The sequence below is a fragment of the Ceratosolen solmsi genome, unplaced genomic scaffold (assembly GCF_000503995.2).
Source record: "Ceratosolen solmsi marchali unplaced genomic scaffold, CerSol_1.0 scaffold2, whole genome shotgun sequence".
Taxonomy (NCBI): domain Eukaryota; kingdom Metazoa; phylum Arthropoda; class Insecta; order Hymenoptera; family Agaonidae; genus Ceratosolen; species Ceratosolen solmsi.
The window spans coordinates 2,797,496-2,818,668 of record NW_011948422.1 but is presented as its reverse complement, the minus strand read 5'-3'; the positions used below and the strand labels follow the sequence as shown (position 1 = coordinate 2,818,668).

Sequence of the window (21,173 nt, the reverse complement as noted above, 5' to 3'; positions counted from 1 at the left end):
ACAATATTACAACTGATTTATCGCATTAATCATAATTAAATTATAGAATCTTATGAATAATGTGAAAGAATCTTTTATTATGTAATAATATGCAAACTGTAACGAAATATCCTCTCTAAAGAAAATACTTTATTGATGTATTATATGTTTTATTAACAATTTTCATCAATTACTGTATGTAAATTTGCAAATTTTCAATAAGTTTTTATAACCATCTCAGTTTAAAATAAAAATACCTACAGCCCTATACAACTAAAGAAACTGAGTTTATGTAAGTATCAAACCAAACGTCATATGAAATTTATCTAAAGAACAGTAACCTTATATTGTGTGCACTAACGTGTGTGGTAATATAACTCGAATTATTTAAAGATGAAAAAAATTTTCATGTTAGTAAGAGTATTATTGTAAAGTAGTGATATAATTAAAATGGTTGTATAATATAATTGATTGAATAATTTTCCGAACGTAAAAGAAATTTATATTAAGTTATCAGATAAAATTCTCTTGATTATAACAGAAATTTCACTTGGATTATAGATAATAAGTTTTTGTTATAGCACATGTTCAATAATCTTAATGATGAATGCATATGATGACAAAATTTTTTACAAAAACACAATGAAACGTCAATTTGCATTTGGCCTTTCTCAATTCAAAATTATCGTTCAAATAAAATTTGAATCTCATTACTTTCCAAAATTCTAAAGAAGCATAAATTAATTCATCGACTTAATATACTTTCATTCTTTAATAATACATCCTGCTGGGATAATTGCCGTATAAAGTATTGGCTCCATTTCATTTAAACTAGTCAAGAGGAATATATTGTTTTAATGGAACAGTAAAATCCACACATTTAATCAAACTATATTTCCTTGAATAGCTTATTCGTAGCAGGCTTTTATCGTTCAGGTAAATTTAAATTTCAAGCTGAGGAGAGCTTGATGAGAGCTTGAGGAGAGTTCATTCACTTTAATTTCATTACACTTTCTGATAAATTGTATGTATAAAATATGTATGAAATTAAAGTCGATTTACATTTTCAAAAACTTTAAGCTAGCAGTTCGTAATAGAAACAAAATACCTTGGCAAATATTACGAGTTAGGGTACATAAATTATTCACTTTCAAAAATGTAATTCAATCTATTAATACAATCCCATAGCAACTTGAAATTTCTTCATTGCATGTAATTACAAATAAAGAGTAATTCGATTATATACTTTTTAAAAGTAAAGAATTAAAAAATTCATAATCGGCTTAAGAACCCACAGTGCGGTTGGCAGGATAAAAACGAATAGCTTTTTTAATAAAAATAGCCCAAAGATCATGATAAATCCGATACAACATGCAAATATTCGCCGTCTCTATTGCTCAGGACAACTATGCAAATTCCAAAAACAATACTTTCTTAATAATCGTGCGGATGTAAGGGCTTAATCGATAGCGACATCGATAGCCATAAACAATAAACTAATCCAATATCTTAAAAATTGAGCACTGCATCGACATCCTAACGAATGAAAGATAAAACGATCGTATCACATGCCGCGCGAGACGTTATTTACCGCCAGAGCACACGTAATGAACGCCAAGCTGGGAGCGACGTCACAACCCGCGTGACCGACTCCCCGGAAAAGCTTTTGACACGCATTTGGTTCTCTACCCAATGAACCACATCGTTCGGATAATCCGCGTTTACGGCGCTCCGGGCAACACTCAATTTCGAGCGGACGAGCCGCGTTTCGCCTGCCCACGTACGGATCTCTCCCGTGTTAACGCACACGCGCCCGCTGACGATAACGCGAATAACCTCGTGGCGGCGCTCGGCCGCGATAATGTCGCACGCACGCCGTCATCGGGCCAAGACGCGACTCCATCCGCTGCTACGTCTCGTACAAGTAGCCCGGGCGCGTGTAAGATGGCAGTCCAATGATTCGAACGCCGTCTCCGTGAGTTGCCCAGCACGTTCCCCAAAGATTATCGTAAACCGCTCGATGTCCCTCTCCCTCGTAGCATTTCCCCTGCTCATGCCGATGGCCCGTCAATGCGGTCGAAAGACGAATCTGTGTTCTCCATGCTGCTACGTCTCTCTTCATTTTCATCGTCTACACATATTAATCGTCTGCAATTACCTTCCACTGCCCTGATATTTTTTCTCATTTCGCTTAACGATTTTAAGGATTTACGTATTTAGTTATCGCCATAATACTATGTAAATTTCACCTTATTAAGGAATATCCTTTTGTGTACAGGATTATTGTAACCTTGAAGCTATATGTAAATTGAAGCTGTGCGCATGTCGGCTTACAGTCAGTCATAGATCAAAGTCGTTAAAAAGGAAATATTTTGCTTGCAAGTAGACGAGACGTGTCTTAAATGCAAAAATAAACGGACGCTTTTGAAAAATATATTTTTCTACAGAAAGGCATTCGTAAGTGCCATTGAACATTAAAAAACAAAAAAAAAAAAAAAAAAAAAAAAAAAAAAAAATGTATATATACACGACACTTATCTTTTTATTTACTCACTGGAATTTCAGATTAATTTTACATTCTAGATGAGGATAGAAACTTGCTGTGTTATTAATAAATAGTGCGTTTTTATGTAACAACATTTAATTATCATGCAATTGTAAACGTTATATTATCTTGAAGAATTTTAATAACAAATAAAGAGTCAACTTCATATATTTTAGAAGCGTGCACAGTTGGCGAACAAGAATGAGATATTTGTATGACATATAGTTTATTTTTTCTTTTCTTTTTTTTTTCTTCGTTTATTTACTTATTTATTTATTTATTTATTTATTTTTTTTTATTACCTTGATATTGATTTTATATCAAACCTAATTATTTTTAAGGGAACATATGAAATTGTCTTTTAAAAATTAAGTCATTATTTATATATTTATAAAAATGTAAAAATATACAGGTGAAGGATAAACGTATAATGCGAGAATATTGATTGATCATATAATCAATTATTAATTTGCTTTTAAGTTTTTTTTTATCACTATGTATCATCGACTGTATGAAAGATGTGACAGATATGTAAGTTCAAAAGTACCGGAGTACCATATTTTTTTTTTATTCACACTTCCGGTGATAAAAACTGCTGATAAAGAATAGCCGTCCGAAATTCTTTTACGAAATTAGGAAAACATAATGTAATAGAGAAAAAAAACTTGATGCAACTTTTGCCGTATATGATAAATATTCAAAACATATTTAATAACATACCGATTAAATTTTCTATTATCCGACTCTTATTATTAATAAATATTCACATGACATTTGGTATTATACATTTATTTTTTAACGTATTTGAAAATTCCGTCGTTATTGAAAAAGATTTTGAATAGAAATGGATGAATATAATATTTTCGAAAATTCAAAGTGCTTTTTAAAGGCTTTAGAAATAAAATATTTAGATAATCTAAAAAAGATGTGAATAAAACAAAATTCGTTGAGCTGTGAATAAGTTTTTCATAGCATAGAAATATATTATTTGATAATAAACGTTATGTGAGCACATTTTTTGTTATTTAATACAAAATTGAATTGCTCCGAAGTCTAAATATAATGTAAATATACATTATGAAAATGTTAAACATAATATTTTCCGACTTTCTTATTCACATCATTGTATGATATAAAAGTCCACCATCTCTTAATAAGATTATATAGATTTACAATAAATGTTAAAATATTTTCCTATATATATATATATATATATATATATATATATATATATATGTATGTATGTAGTTTTTATAGAAATTATATCAATGGATATATTTTAATACAAAATCCATATAACATAAACAAATAAGCAATACAATTGTAAGATTTATTTATTAATAACACTGATAAATATATTGCATCAATTGACTAATTAAAAAAAACAGTGTAGGGATGTAATGCAGATCCCTGTAAGATTAAAAAGGACATTGAATGTTCGAACGCTTCATTAGTTCTGAATTTGGCCGAAAGGTGGACAGTGAAATTTCACTTTCCAAACACGAAATGTCTCTATGATGTTACATAAGCTTTAAAATATTACTTTCGACACTTCCTTGTCTAGCGGGAGCATAGTATTCAGTGATCGTATGGTGAGGGTACTGATGCTGACACCCTAAATAATTATATCGCATCCGCGATGGAGCATTCGTGCTATTCGTTGTGATGCAATTTTTGGGTAGCCTCTTTACTTAATAAGAGGCTAAGTATTTTCTTTAGAAAATAGTTTATTTTAATAGTGGTGTTGGCAAGGAGGGAAGGGGGACGGGTGGTAGCGAAAGAGAAAAAGAATCTCGTTCTAAATAATTAAATGTTGTAGATAAGAATAAATTATTTTTAAGAGAAATATAGGAAGATATATCATCCAGTCTTTGTTTTTATAATTCAATGATTTTAAAAGGAATGCGCGTGTGTGATTTATATTTTTGTAACGATATTATTATAATTATATTATTATAATTCATTCGGCTTTTAGAGTCGAAGATGAAGAATGAATGAATAATAATATTCAAGTATGAAAGGATGTTTATAATTGTTTTTAAAAATATTTTCTTAAAATATAACAATAATATAAAAGGAAAATTAATTTTTTCATTCGCTATGTTGTAATAATAAATTTAGTTTTTTTTCTATAAGATTAACATTTTTGTTATATAGTGGTGTGTTGTGGTGTGGTGGTGGTGGTACGTTACGTACGTTGGTACGGTACGGTACGTACATTTTAATTATTTATAAACATATTATAATATTATGGTTTAAGAGCAAATTTTTCTATATTATGCGCAGTGCACGCACGCATACACGTGTATACGAAATCAAATTATATACAATGAATTGAATTCTTCACTTAAAATACGCTCGGCTGATAAAGTCGATCACTGTAATAGAGAACAAGCGTAGAGATATATAACCACGCGTGGGGGAATGTATGACACTGATGATGGACAGATCTTACTTATACAAAACGAGCAACGGATAATTAAAAAAAAGGAAATAATCCTGTTGTACTCTTTACATTACAAAGTAAAGAGATGTTGCGTAACGAAAAACTGATAATATTAATATTCTTCAAATTTCTATCTGACATTTCGTACGAGATGTTTTGTAATGTATCGTTGAAAGTACTTCTATTCTTATATTATATGTTTTAGATGTAAAGAATAATGATTTGTCTAATTAAAATTTCTTTAAAATTATAATATGTAAACAGATTTATGAATAATTTAACAATTATCATTCTAAATATATTATGTTGCAATAAATAATATAGAATGTTTTTATTCAAAAATTTTAAAAGTTATATGCTAAATGCTAATTAATTGATAGGCACGATCGTTTTCAAAGAAATAATCATCAAAATAATCGAAAACTAAGCGAAAATGTTAATCTTGGCGGCTATACGCAAACTAATTTACTCGTCAACAAAACAGTTAAAAATGTATTTCAGCTTTCATAACATGAACAATTTTATATTTTAGTAGGAATAGCAATTTTATAATTAATAGTCTTGATAAATGTTTTCAAATTTTCTAGATCCTAATATTTATACCAAGCGTAGCGACGAGTGTACTTAATAAATCATAACAAACTTTGAAAATTCGTGAACAAATATGTCTTATTAATACGAGACTGGCTAATTCGGGCTAAGCACTTGCTTCACATTACATTAATAGGTTTAATTGCACATTGGTAATGTGATGTGACAATGAACAAACGGCGAGTATAATTCCCTCGACCTCTTAATAATAATGCGATTCAGTTAGGAAAACACCATTTCTCTATTTAAGGCGGTTTCACTAGTCACGAGTGCTACGCAAAGGCAATCTTTCTCGCGCATTGAAAAATCATTGTAAAATTAAGCTCGAATATATCGATAACCAATAAAAAAAATAATAATAATAACAATAGTAATAATGATAAAAAAAAAAAAAAGAAGAAAAAAGTAAAAAAAAAAGGTAAAACATAAAATACAACTACGCTATTGAAGACTAATATTATCTCCACAATATACGAGTGGTGCAGCGATTTGGGTCATCAGTCTAGTTACTAATTTGCCATTTCAGACTGTCCTTGCGCACATTCGTGCGTGACTCTTGCACATTTCCATAGGTGCGCCTTCTCCGTCAGCGTCGGTCTAACAATAATTTCTCCCCTAGCGCGGCTGTCGCTGTCGCCGTCGTCGTTGAATGAAACGCAGTCGGCGTTCCTTCCGTCGAAAATAACCTCGACGCGAGGCTTAGTGGTTGGAGCGACCGCTGGAGAAGAGCCGCTACCTAGTTCCCCTAGGTTTTTCTTTTCCTTTCTTTTTTCTCTCTTCATTTTCATTGTTTATTTTTTGAAACGATGGCGCGGGATTGGGACACGGAGCGCGATTTTATGGGTGTCCTCGGAGCCTCGCGACCACCCGTGTCATTGGCACTTGCGCAAATTTCCCTCATAAACATAAATATATGAGATATGCGCGTATTAATTCTGGCGTTCGTTTCGATTTAGTTTGTCTGTAAATTTGTCAATTGCACCCGCGAGCGTTTACTAGTTTACTACCGTTTGGCCACGACCGCGAAGCTCACTACCATTTACAAATTGACCATAACTTCGTTATTTGTATTTCGGAAACTCGTTTCGCAATCCTGGGACTATTTTCAAAGCGACATTCGCGAAATTAATATTATCGGTTCTTTGGAACTCTATAGCGTTTGTTATTCCTACGAATGATCTAAGTTCCTTCATTGACGCGCTGCGCAAATAACGATGGTTATTCATTATTAGTGGTGGGCCAGTGACTTTCTCGATAGGAACCATTGATTTATACGGCTATCAACATTTCATTGGGTAATTGAAAAGTTTATACTCAATGCATTCATTGCTTTACCATATATTTATATTACAATCTGCATTATGATTAAACGTACATCGATACCCCCCCACCCCTCCCTCCCTTCCTCCATCCCTTCCTCCATCCGTCCCTGCCTCCATCCCTCCCTCTCCACGAATGATTATGAAGAAGAAAAAAAACCATAAGGGAATAAAGTATCATATATATACATAATGTAATATATATATATATATATATATATATATATATATATATAAGCGCGTGAGTACGTAATTTCAGCATTCTTACTATATGTAATAAAAAGGCATAGATTAAATATTCAATATTACTATAATCGTTATATAATAAAGTCAAATTTAAAACATTAACAGCATTAAAATAATTAAAGAAAATATTGTGCCTAAATAATTATGAAAAATAGCCTTCGAATAATGTCTTATTGTTAAACGTGACGCACGCAACTTTATAGCATTTGCAATATTTCAGGGCTGTTTACCAACGAAGGAAAGAGAAGACGAGAATTTGAAACGCTGAATCTCAATATGAAGGTTTTAATTGCATACGAATATTGTTAAATGGAAATAAGCCTGATCAGAATCAGTAAATACGTAGACGAATTACTCCTTAAATAATTATTTACCATGTAACATGTAGTATTATTGTTTTAAGATAATTGCCTCTGTGTTGTAAATTTTATAATACCTTATTAAGTGCAAAGAAAAATTTGTAGAATAATTTCATTTAAAAAATGTTAATATTTAATAAAAGTTTACTTTAACGCGCATAAAGTAAAGATTGATTTTCTTAAGCTTTCTTAACTTAAAATTGCGTCTTTAAGAAAAGAATGTTTCAAAAAATAAGCATTGTTTAACGAAATATACTTTTTTTAACTAAACATTCTCTTTTTAACTATAAAATTGATCTAAATTTAGCTGGTAATATAAAAATATTTACCCGCATTTGGCAAATCTTTTACTATCGCAATGACTAAGTATCATACAATTATTATAAAAATCAATAATTAATTTTTATATTCTTTAATAACAAAGAAGTAATTTAATAATCAAACAGAAATCAGTAAAACAGAAATAGATTTTTATAATGCACGGTGATATATTATTTTTCGAAATGTTTTATTAAACCTTCAAAGTTTTTAATTATTTAAAATAATAGAAAATAGAAATTAAAGGCGTAAGAGTTTACCTCGTACTATTAATTGACTGACATATCAGAAGTTCCTAAGTCCCAAGGCCAATCTATTAATTAAATGAAATTCTAACTAATTGCATAAAGAAAATTGTCATTATAACGTTGAGTTGGAATTTTCACGTAACGAGTATGGCCATTCAATATATCGAAATAGATAAGAAAGTTAAATAAGATTAAAATCATCAAGTTGATTATACATCGATCGTATCAATCTTCACGGTTTCTTTTTTTTATAGATTGGATATATGAATATCGGAGTAGTGCATTAAATTACTTAGCAGTAAAAAGAATTTTTACTGTTGTGTAAAATCATTATGTATATGCAAGCCACATAGTTAAGATCGATGCAAATATTAGATAGGAAAATTTCATTCCTCCTCAGATACATGAGACAAAGGAATAAAGTTTCAGCTGAAAATGAAAAAAGAATAAGAAGAAAACAGATAATACGAGTATAAGTGAAATTGCGTCATAATTTTCTTAAATTAACATGCTTATCGTTTAACATCGCAAATCTTCAAAATTCATGAAAATATGCACTATTTACAGTCGTGAGCAACTTAATGTCGTTCAAACATTGATATCGCACACGTTCCCCTTAAAAATAATAACTCAAACTATAATTAACTATAATTTAGATATCGTTTCGAATTTATTGAATTTTTTTTTTTTCCCAATCATATCAATTTGGTAAACAAAGCGGATCAATTACTTATTTCGTAAAAGCAGTCTCCCGAAGACAACACAACGACGAGAATCGGAGAACTCAAGAAAATAAATGCATTAACGATGAAAATAACCACTCACTCTTTTCACGGGCATTTTCAAAATCCTAAATAAGCAGCGATTACAAAGCGCGTATTAGACGAGATTCGCACACGCGAATCCTTTTTGGCGACTCGGTATTATCAGAGCGGCTACGACGACATCTGTCCTTCTTCGTTAAACTTACCTGCAGAGCAATCGATTGGCCATTAGCGTGTAAACTCGATGTATTTCAATGTCGCGATCGTCACCTGGCCCCACTGATCCATATAAGCGCAAACTGAGCCGGCGCAGATAGAAGAAGGGCGAGCGAGAAAATTTCCCCTGGGGACGGGAGGCGCGAAGAAAAGTGTGGGCACGGTGACGGGTGCGATGAAAGGTAATCTTTTTTTGTTTTCGATTTCGACGGCGATGTCCGGCCTTTTGCGCTGCCCGACGCTGAAAATCCGATGCAGTTAGCCGGTGAAATGCACGTAGCGTGTAAGGAGGGACAGACGAGAGAGGGGAAAAACGAGCGCGATAGAGAGGGAAAATGGATGCCAAGCCCTAGCGACGAGTTCGGCTATATAGTCGAGTTACGCCCTGGTGTTCGATAAAATCAACAGAACAAAAGTGTCGAGCAATTCTACCGCACGAACACTTTGCTTTTACCAACACGAGCAGGACGTTATTTACTCTTCAGAATGGATCATTGTTTCCTATTTTTTTTTTTCTTTTTTTTTTTCGTTTCGTTTCGGCTTTTTTCTCCATGTCTAATTATTCTAACCTCGTTCGGAAATTGTGGAAAACGTGTGTATAAGGAATTATAATTTAAAATGTAAATTTGTAAATTAATATCACGTGATAATTAGAATGATGAGTAATCGTGTATTGCTGATGACCTCGAGTAACGTTTCATGAAATTAAACATATAAATTTGTAATAATGGCTTTATTTTTAGGAGTTTTATTTATAATTATCCCGGCTCAATCCCGACAAAATACGTGAAAATAATTATAGATTAACTCTAACCAATAAGTATTTAATAATCAAATACTTGAAGTAACAGGTAATTGATTATTTAGAAAGTACATTGATTCTACGTGCACGAAGAAGTATATGCTTGCGCCAGTAAATAACCAATTATAACCATTAAAAATAGATTATTTTATTTCACACTTGACATAGAAATAAGGAGTCTTAGGCAAGGGGATGTTAATTAAAAATTTAGCGTTAAATTTAAAATTTTTTGTTTTTTGTTTTTAACAGTATTCGATTCAAAAGCAATTGCTTACATCTGAAATTATTCAAACACAGATTAAGAATAATCAAGTTTTTAATGAATATAATTATCGAATTATATTAATTTTAATAGACTTGCTAATCAGAACCAATAATATCTCATATTTATGTAATATGCCACGGTTATCAGTCGTCTGACAAGTTCAAATAATTTTTTAAATATTTGAAACTTCATTTTACTCTTTGTTCCAATACAGTTAATAACCAAGCAAAGTAACAAAGCTTATGTACAATATTAAAAAAAAAAAAAAGAAAAGAAAAGAAAAAAGATTTAAAGATGATTAATTATAATGGATGTAGATAAAAACTTTTTATATTTGCGTATGGTGCATAATATAAATTTTGTACATTTGGTACTAAATAAAAGCTTTGCCTCATTAAAATTATTCAATGCTGCATTTGTCATATTTATATATTATAAATACAATGTTGTGTTGAAAGTTTCTATTTCAATGCTAAAATTAGAATTTATTTGCGAAATATTACCGAGTACGACGCTGATCGAACTCGTCATCTTTGATGTTCAATGGCATCTAAGTTCTGCATAACATTGCGTTTTCAGACAAAAAGCAAAAAGCATATTTTAAATAAGACATATTTTAAAATAATAAAGTAGTGCGATTATATACTTACTTACGTATACTTGATAATTTGTATACGAAGATTCATGACTTAATCGTTGTTTACATAATGCTATTTTAAAATGATATTTTAAAAATGATAGGTTTGCAGTCTACATAATTATTTAGATTTGTGAATAATTTTGAAAATTCATATATCTGCCACAGTATATACAATAAACTATATAAACATTCACATACAAAAATTGTAGTAATTACAACAGACACTCTAGTAATAATAAATTGTTATTTAATTATTGTATGACGAATGAAAACTATTATGGTTAAAAAATTAAAAAAAAAAACATCTGTATTTTCATTTATATGGCCACGTTAATGCAATTATTAAGCTTACCAAGTTTAATAAGTTTTATTAATATGAATAGTATAACGGCGCGCTTTGACGTGTCTCATCCAATTATTAAAAAAATAGACACATGCTTGATCTTTAACAGAGGTTAATTATAAAAAAAAAAGAAAAAAAAAAAGGAAAAAAAAAAAGAATAAAAATGAAAAAACAAATTACGAATAAATAAAGAAGTACAAATTTATTTACTTGTTATTATCGTAATTAGCACGTGAACGGAAATTCAGATATTACACAAAGTTTCATAACGCTCGAAAATGGAAAAGAAGGTTAAACACATAGAGAAATAAAGTGTCATTTAGTAGAGCTCGAATAATAACAAGTTCGTCAGTAGGTGTAACCGCCTACTTACTCACCTGGTCGAACGACTCATCATGCCGGAAAAAGCGCATCTCCCGGACTCGGATTCGATTATTAATTATTCCGTTCGTGTAATAATGCGCTACTCGTCGCACCAGATCACGCAATAGTTAGCGCTCCTACGCTTATTCATCGACCCCGGCCAAAGGATGAAAGATTATTGCCGAGGGGAGGAGAGAGAGAGAGAGAGAGAGAGAGAGAGAGAGAGAGAGAGAGAGAGAGAGAGAGAGAGAGAGAGAGGAAAAGCAAGCAATGCGCCGAAGAAATGCGAATTCGCGACGCCGTAGCTCGTTTCGTTGGCCGCTCGTCCCACGCGACAGCGCGCACGCACGCGCACGTGTGCGTATACACACGAAATGCCTAAACAGCAAGAACCTTGGGTGGCAATCAGCGACTGAGTGACCCTAATAACCATTCGGACTGTTGGCGCGCCTTGCGCGACCACCGACCGATCGAGAGCTTCCTCCTTCCCTCTCCGTACGGGCGTGCGTGCGTGTGCGCGCCTTATCTCTGTCTTCTCGATGGGTGAGAACGAGAGTGAATAAATGGGTCTAGAGGCGTTAGATTGGCTCTCGTTATTGCGGCGCGTCGGGACCGAGGCTCCGAGTGCCTTACGAGCTTCACCAGGCGAAATTCTCGCTTTGCTCGCAGCTCACGGAATTTTCAATTTCAATTGAGTTGCCGTGGATTTCCTAGAACACGGCCGACCGCCATTACGATTTTTCCATTATTTGTCAAATTGTTGTATTAGCGGCGTTGTTGCCCAGACTCGCTTGCTTTACACGCTTCTCCGAGATTATGGCTTATTTTACGTAAGATCAGGTTAGTCTTTTTGTGTAAATAATCGCTTCTCGCTGCTACAATGATACTTGTAATTTAAGACTCGAAGGAAAGTTGCTAATTTAATTATATCTTACGCTTGATGTAAATTTTTTAAATAAAATTTGTTCGATATACACCCGCGTTGCTATTCTCAGTTTTGTTAGGACAAATATGTTTCGAAATAATTTATCTTTTTATATTTTACCTCGGCGAGGTTACTAAGCTCGCAATTATAAAATTACAATGTGACGAACATACTTTATAAAATCTAATAAATCGGAATATCAATAATTGTCACAACAATATCTTATAATCGTTTAGCAGAATAATATTAAATTTTTCTTTTAGTGAAAACAAGGCGGACAGAAAGAGGAACGCACACGTATTCAACGGATAAATTAACAATTTTCTTTTTCGAAAAAAATGTTTTAAGAAAAAAAAAAAAAAAATAGTAATATCACAAAAGGGAAATCTATAAATCTTGAAGTGAATTTTATTTTCAAGTGGTAAAAGTTGATTGTCTTACTAAAGTAATATTAAAATTATCAGCGTAAGGAAAAATAGTTTTTTAATTTATGATTTTGTAAAAGATTTAGAACAAATTTTGCGAGATTTTCAAAACAAAAGAAATGTTATCATACGAGAACATTAAAGATAATTATAACGTTGCTAGAACACAATTTTTCGATTAATTCACTATTTTAAGTTGCAAAAACAAGAAATATGTCATTAAGAAAATAAAATACAGAATTATCGGTTTCTTACCTCTTTTTTTAGAAGTATTGAAAGAAATTTTTTTTTTAAATACATATATAATGAATGGATTATGTTAAAAATAAAATATATAATAATTCTTAAATTATAAAATTATATGAAAATTTTTAACATTTACTACATTTATAAAAATATCAATTTAAATGTATTCAACATGAAAATCAATGTAATGATAATTTATTTATACTTTCTTACATATTTATGCAACTCAGATAATTTGCTTTTACTTTTTGAATATAATTTTATCCAAATATATATTTTATATTGCATTATAACGTAGATTACATCGTCTCTTAATTTTAGTAAAATATTTTATACAAGTTTTGTTATCTACTGATCCTTATAAGAATTTAATAAATTAATATTAATATAAATATTAAATATTTTATTAAAATTCTACATCTTCGTTGACTAATAAAATACAATCTCAAATGCATTAAAAACAAACAAATAAATACCAGTTTTCAATTTCAATATTCCCTTAGAATTTAATTACTTTACGAAATTGTATAACATTTATCTCATTTAATTCTGTACCAAAAATAATACTAAGACAATATTGATAAAGACATTACGATGATTATTTGATTATATTTGTAAGATTCAGTAAAACGATTAGAATTATGACGTAGCAAAATTTACAACAAGGTCAATTACTTTTTAAAATTTTATTCAAAATTGATTATGGAAACGATGAAAGTGAAATAATTTAATAATTCAAAATGCTTTCTTAAGCATAAATAAATTATTCATTATTTCTAAATTCACGAGTCTTGGCAATCTATAGTACATTTCACAGCATATTTTACGATCCGAAAATTTCTTATTTTTAAGTACTACGAGTTTAATTGTACTTATCCAGCATGTACTCATAAATATTTGCATACACACACACACACATATGCATATATATATATATATATATATATATATATATATATATATTCTCATCTCACCAAGAGCTACATAAATTGTCCGTTCGAGAGAAAGAGCTTTCGATTTTAATACGTTAAAAAGATACACCAGTCAATAAACATATATTATGAGAGGTCAGTTGAAAGCCGCGAAATTCTACCAACACCTATGTATTAAAGTGGACCAAGTATATATAAGCACGTGCTACTACTGGACGAAGCTTGATATACGACGTAAGACACATAACACTCGCGCGACTAAAAATACAACATTGAGCTTGATATATGATCAGAATGCATATCACAGTGAGCTATTTCCGGTCAGCTATGGGTATTCGCACCTTATGACTGAATACCTCTCCCCTGCTCAGCACTGCTTTTTCCAAAATTATCAATTTTCGATAATGAACTAAACTAAATTATACATTTTCGTGTAATTGAAGGGAAGAAGGACAAGGGAAAGGACGCTATATGTCTTTTTCTAATGGATAATAGCGTTATTATATATGATGCAAACTATGCATCATGACTCACGCATAAACTTGCATCAATATTAGTTTAATAATAACAAACGCACATAAGTATTGAAAAATCATAATATATATATATATATATATATATATAATTACACGAGTTTGACGTTTTTTTACGACAGAATCGGGTTAAAGGCTTACGCTAGTGGGGTTGCGCGTCATTAGAAATACTCTTTAATGGTCAGTGTACGTTAATATTGACCAGATGCTTATATAATGTCGATATTTTTATGAAATAATCAATTCATTAATAGGATATAGAAGGTTTTGAAGATTCCATCTACGTAAATCCTACTTTTTAAATTAAATGAAAATTTCAGATCATTAGTTCATCTGTTTGGGAATCATTTTTTGAATAATCTTTCAATCATATGTATGATACATTTATTTAAAAAAAAATTTTAATTATGCGTTTTCATACGACATAAATAACATTAAATTTTATTCTTTTAAATTAATTCTTATATGTTTGATATATCTATTATTATTATTATTATTATTGAAAGTCATGTATTATTCACATTTTTATCATGATTATTGTCATTATAATATATTTATGACATTGAATAAAAATCATTACAATATATTACTTTTATTAATGCAATATAAGCAATCGTACATTTATATTTTTGGACAAATATAATAGAGAAAATTGAAAATAAAAGTTACAATATATGAATCCATAATATTAAAACTGCAATATATATATATATATATATATATATATATATATATATATTAAATTATATAATGCTAGAAAATGTTTAATATTACATTGCAAAATAAATTGCATTTAATATTTATAGTTTCAACAACATTCGCATTGATATTATACTTCGTATTATAAACAATAAATTAAATATTTTCTATAGCAATAATCAACCTGAATAACTGCCTAAATGCAGTTTTGTAACTGTCAGCATTTTATAAGTAAAATTTTTAATCAATTTCCTATTTTAGCGACACGTTCATTTTTATATTTTTGATTTCACGCTTACTTTACACTACTTAAAACGGAAATGTACGCATTTTTTTTTTACGCAATTAAGAAGTATTATTATTCATATACACTATTATCTCACTATCACCCGACAAATAACTGAAGGTTTAAATATTGTATCCATTGCCTGTGATTTCAACATTCTTATTTTAATACGAATTTCGAAAATAGTAAAAAATAGTCCTTCTCTGTATAAAACATTATAAGCATTCTAAATATAAATATAACATAAGTTATATAAGTTTGAAATATTTGACATATTAATTCAATATGTTTTTGTTGCGGATAGTTCTTTGTTCCTGTATGAAAAGTACGATGAGAAGTTTACAATAGATTATCAACATATTTTATTCTATAGTTTTAATAGTATTAATAAACAATGAGAAAATAAGTATTTCAAAATAATAAGCCAATTTTTTGTCTAAGGCCTAGGTAAAACCGGTGATATGTATGATCGAAAAAGTATTTTCAACAAATCATATGAATTTTATTATACCGAGACATTGAATGGTAAGGAGCTGTTATTGTCGAAATATAATTATGTCCAAACTATAATGCGCTTTGCTAGATAATTTTCATGATGTGAAATTCTTCAACAATACACTAAGGTAAATCAGTGGCTGGGTCGAATATCATATAAATTAAATTAAATTATATGCGACCTTAATAAAAATTATAATTACAAGAAATATATCTAACAACAAAGCCAAAATCACTGTATTTAATTATCAGCAAAATCATGGATTATTATATACCCCGTCCTTAGCCATTAATATACAATTACCACACGCAGAAATATTATTTCCACTGAAGAATAAAATGTGTAAAAAAGCGTAAGATTTCATCGCAGCAATAAGTTGGAATGCGCTTAGACGAATGACGGCGCTATTAGTAATTAATATCGGCCAAAGATCGAGGTCGATTAATTGGCTTAGCCGGATTTCAATTCCCTGTTCGTTTGCGTCTGTCGCAAAGTTCATAGAAGCGATCGCGCAGTACTTTTATAGTGTAAAAGAAAACTTGTTTGGTAACTTTGTACTTTTTAATGTCGATATGAGAATTATAGGTAAATAATTATAATATGAAATGGCAAATTGAAATGAAGTTGAAGAGAGTATCGATGTTTTTTTTTTCTTTCTTCTTTCTATTTTTTTTTCTTTTTAACAAATATTATAAATCCGATTTGTTGCTTAATATAGGCGATATGGCGTTTAGCTAATTCGTAAATATAATAAATTGTCGAAATTTTCATGGAAATCTGCCTCGGCGACTGCAATTTGATTCAACTTCTTCTAACACTATCGCAAGCATCACATTATAATATAAATTGTATATTTTACAACGTATAAGTGTAGATTCTAATTTTCTTTAAATATTCTAAAGGTAGTATTTAATTCGCAGGCTTTCAATGTATATTTGAATAGTAAACTTCACCGGTAGCCTTAAGAAAATCTATTTAGTTCGTTTATACGAGAATGATTTTATGGGTAAGAAAGTGTATTTCGATAAAAATGCATTTAACCTTTCGACTTCATACAAGTTTTAATTATATCTTTTACACTTTAGTTATTATTTCTTGAACAATGCTTTAATTAAAAAGTTTAACAATTATATCCTATTTAAACAATTATAGCTATTAAAGAATTTATACATTTTCAATATCATAGCTAAAAATTATGTATTTAATTATTTTATAGACTGTATTAAATAAAAATAAATAAAAATATTAAATAAATAAAAAGCTGTACGATGATGTTTCATTGTAATAAATAAACACTTGTTACGATATTAAATACACGATAGGTTTGATATAATATTTGTTGTTATATCGATATTGGAAATGACATGTACTTAAGGTTCAAAATTCATGAACAAATCCGATCTATTATGTAAACAAAATATTTATCGCTTAAAAGGATTTAATGTAAAAATGTATTTACTTCCTCTGATTAAATAAAGTAAGCGATTTAGCGAATATACATCTATCACGTCAGATTAGTATCCTTTAATGAAAATAATTGTCTCTTATATCATACTTCAACCAATTATTCTATTTGGATGAAAAATGTACGCGATGGTCGTAAAAAAGGGGGAAAAAAAAAAAAAAAAAAAAAAAAAAAAAATACTACATCAAAAAGCTTTCGCGTTTATCCGCTATTAGTGCGGCGCCTTTCCATATAAATTAAAAGAAAGCCACAAACATCGATTTTTACATTTATACATCATTTTCTTATCACCCCAGTGCGATAATATAGCTTCTTATGTGCGCAACTCTTATTTATAGATAAGAATAACACTATGCCAAAGAAGAATTTTATCTGGTCTTGACTCGATTTACTACGAATCATTATAGGTTGATACATTTTTCAGACTTCATACCATCACCTCCCATTTCACCTAATAATTAAATAATATTTCAGGATAATTAATCCAGCATTTTCCAATCATTTTTTTCATTTTTCTTTCTCTTTTTTTTTTTTTTTTTTTTTTTTTTTTTTAAGAGTAATAACAATTAATTATATTTTCATAATTGTTGCGTCAACGTTGCTTCCGTGCCTTTCGTATCGAGCAATTTTCTTTTGAATTAGTTTGAAAATTGGTTATAAATTATAAATATTAGAAATTTCAATTTAATAATTTAATAGTTAAATCAGTTGAAAGAGTCGTATTCATTTACTTTAAAATTCAATAATTCAAAATAATTTTTAAAATTCTAAATCAATGCTCTAAATTATAGCATAAATTTACAAACTCTTTTTAGCTTATTAATTATTATAAAAGTTTCATAAAGTTATACAGTTAAATATAGTTATTATTGAATGTTATAATTGAATTGCGAAACAAAGTAATATTTATCTATTAACTATTTAAAAATTAATAGTAATCCATACATTTCATACTACATCTATAATCGATACGAGCAACAATATTATATAAATATAATGTATACTTTCATTAAATAAATTCTTAATACTTTATTATACATACATACACACACATGTATATATATATATATATATATATATATATATATATATATACAAATTATGATTATTGATAACTACCTGTACAATTTCATTATTCATCTTTTGTTATTATAAAAATTTTCAAAATTGAATGGATAATTAATTAATTACGATTAACCTTGAATTAAGTATGTTGTATATAACGAATAAAATATTTTACGAAATATTGAGCTTTTATACTATTGAATTGTAGCTATGAATTGCAAAATAAAACAGAAACAATTTTACAAAAATAACTACCGTGTACAACATATTTCCGTTTCGTTAGCGCTATTTTATTGTAAATAGTAAATATACATATTTCATTAAATAAGGATTTAGTAATATTCATCATTTTTTTAATTTTTATTTACAAACTATTATGTATATATATATATATATATATATACATATGTATGTATGTACGCATATTCTTAAATAAAATTCAAAGTATTTTCTAGTAATTCTGTTAGGATTATTTAATTGTATGTGTTAAAACCAGCTTTACCCTAATAACTAATATACTCAGTGTTACATTTATTTATTATTTGAACTGCCGTTGTAATCTTTGAATAAAAATACATAATTATATTTCATTAGGATTATCCTTATTTTCACAATGTTGATTATTTTATTTTAATTGTACTTTGATATAAAATGAAATTAAATGGAAATTATCTATGATATAAATTTAAATACAATTTTAAGAAACAAGCAAAATATGTATAATCAATTAAAATCTCACCAGAAATAGCACTCCAATATATCTAAATTCAAGTGTAACAAAGTGGATTCAGTCCAATTTATATTTCATTGAACAACTTAATTTGAGATTTTGAACAAAACTTATATAATAAAATTTATTGAAATTCTTCGCACGTCATATGTTTCTGTAAATTTAGATTTGAAGATATAAGTATATAATCTAGTAATATACGTACTCATGACTACGTAAAATCTACCTTTGCTAAATGTTATTTTTGTTACTTACGTATACGCACTTATATGCGCACATGCACGTAAACACAAACCCACACATATTCCGAATTAATTAATTATATAGATGAATGAGCAAATGTATTTCAAGTAAAATCTTATTAATTATGATATTTAGCTTCACTGACAATGTGATACAATTTTTTTTTTTTTTTTTTTTTTTTTTTTAAATAAATAAATAAAAGAAAATAACATTGTTCTAGATCTTGAATAAGATTTCAATGATTTTTAAAATTATTTTTACTTCTATTTATAAGCTATAACTTTCTAATTTCTCTTAGATTATCAATGTCAATTTTTTACAGTTTTCGTTGCAAATAATATCAAATTCAATTTTAGAACATTAGATATATTATTATATTTAGCAATGATAGTGTATTATTTCAAATTTATATTAATTAAGCATTATGCACAATATTTTTATTATTTCTATAATGTCAATATAGAAAACATTAAGGTCCATGCAAATTTTAATGGTATAATTTATTTGTTCAAAAATATTAACTGATTAACAAACTGAATAAATGATTATGTAATATTATATAATGAGAGAAATATTTTATAAAATTGTTATTATACTCATAATTATGCATATAATTAATTATTACCCGTATTATCATAATTACCCATGATAATTAATTTAACATAATTTACAAATATCTCGCATTATTTCGTATGATACTTATAACGATTTTTCAACAAAGTTTTCTTGACAAAGAAATAAAGAAATTCCTACTTTTCAATAATATAGGGTAAGAGCAAGTAGTACATCTTTATACGTATATAAATATACATATTGACCATGCTCGGAAATGCTCACATACACACACACACACACACACACACACACACACACACACACACAAAATTATGTTATTCCTACTTTCTCTATCTTAGATTCCGTATTTTTTAATTGAAGAACGTCTAGGGCCATTGGCTTATAATACGCCCGATGAAAATGCAGATAAAACGTCTGGCTTTGCGAGTTTATCCTTTCTCAAGTGTATGCAAATGAAGTAACGACAATGCTCGACGAAATCGAAACTCCCATTGTTTTGTTAATTCTTATGGCGGTGAACTCGCGTACCGCCTCACTGTTTCGTCTGTGAAATTGCGTGCCCCGGTTGTGTTTAAGAAAGCAAGTCTCAAGCTCGCGCGAACGAAGCTTCATAATAAGTTGCCAACACGGATCATCGCACCGCGTCACATTTTCGCACTTGTGTATCAGTGTATCGTCGGTGTGTGAACGTCTGACCGCGGTAGGTCATCGACGCCGACGCCCCGGACCCCCCCCCCCGTCCCCCCACCAAGCATATAATGGCTCCCTCCCACCCGGCCTTCACCATACCCTCACACAAACATTCTCTCTCTCTCTCCCCTCCCCCCTGTCTCACAGTACACACACACACACACACACACACACACACACACACACACACACACACACACACACACACACATATATATATATATATACCTTGTCGACCGTCATGTTCTAGAGATATCATTATGTGTGGGGGCACACGCATGTGGTGACGGAAGTTGTCAGGTGTAACTTTTAATGAATTTATGGTTGTCATTGGTTAAGAGTCTCGCTCAATTTTTGTGAAGAAGTAAAACCTATCATCATTCCGCCATCGCGCACTATTTTTCTGTCGCACCTTTCC

At 29.6% G+C, this 21,173-nt stretch overlaps 1 protein-coding gene across 2 annotated transcripts in view; it reads right to left on the bottom strand.

Moving 5' to 3' along the window:
• The window catches only part of Vha100-2 (V-type ATPase subunit a family protein Vha100-2), a 51,352-nt gene that overhangs the window by 23,253 nt on the left and 6,926 nt on the right, over positions 1–21,173 (bottom strand). The window contains exon 1 of one of the 2 annotated variants that reach the window (XM_011499060.1): positions 9,022–9,061. The exons of the other annotated variant lie outside the window; for it this stretch is intronic. The gene's annotated coding sequence lies outside the window, so the exon portion shown is untranslated. Of the gene's footprint in view, positions 1–9,021; positions 9,062–21,173 lie in introns of those variants that run through there. 2 annotated transcript variants of the gene reach the window in all.